Source organism: Meleagris gallopavo, chromosome 10 (genome assembly GCF_000146605.3).
Source record: "Meleagris gallopavo isolate NT-WF06-2002-E0010 breed Aviagen turkey brand Nicholas breeding stock chromosome 10, Turkey_5.1, whole genome shotgun sequence".
Classification (NCBI taxonomy): Eukaryota; Metazoa; Chordata; class Aves; order Galliformes; family Phasianidae; genus Meleagris; species Meleagris gallopavo.
Window position 1 is genome coordinate 26,322,210 of NC_015020.2, and position 984 is coordinate 26,323,193.

Here is a 984-nt window from a genome sequence, read left to right on the forward strand (position 1 = left end):
ATATGGCAAGATAGCAACAGCATAAATCATCACACAGGCACAGAAGAAAAAATACCTCGTTTGTGAGACAGGCGAGAGAAACAGCATCTCCACAGTAACACTTCTGTTAGAGAACAGAAACTCGCTCCATACTGACAGCATTCTGAGCACACTATTCACTCAGTTGTCTAGAAGCAAGCTGCAGCCCCTGACATGGAGCCTCTTACTTAAATAAGCTTTTTCTCACCTTCTCAGCAAAGATACTGGCTGCAGCAGCCCATGGATTATATGCTCACAAGATTCCAGATAAATAACCTGTTAGCTTTATGTAAGACTATAAATACAGCTGTAAGGACCTACTGAGTCAGAAGTTACAGTACACAACTTCACACAGAGCAAACACTGTTTGAATTCTGCACAAGGAATACTGCTTTTGAGCTGCTTCAGAGTGCTCTCCCAAGCCTCAAAACTCTACCTGTGCCACAGTGTCCACTTACATCTGAGGGTGCTTAAATGCTGTATAGACAATTATAAAATGCACCAAGATCCCCTATAATCAGCACTGTGCAAAGTAAATGTTACCAGAATTTTCTCAAATAACAGTTTCTGAGTGGTTTGAATGGCTGATAAGCGACATGAAATGAAGAAAGTGAAACTACAAACCATTTGTTAATTCATGAGTATGCTTCCCGTGGACCAGGGTGAGAGAAGAGGAAAAGGAAGAGAAACCTCTACATCCTTACAGTAAATTCTAAGGAAAAAGGGCCAGCATCACAATGTTTAACTGAACTTCATCTATATATGCACATGTAACAGGAAGATCCAGTCCTCAAGACAACATTCAGTTTTCTTCCCTCCCCTGCCCCCATACCACAGTAGCTGTAGTTTGCATCTTCTCATTGCTATTGATCTAGACCTATTTCCAGGATATCAGAAAGCAACAGAAAGAGAACTGAAGTGGTTATGGTTCAAGAATGTTTTTTTTTGTTGTTGTTTTTTGTTTTT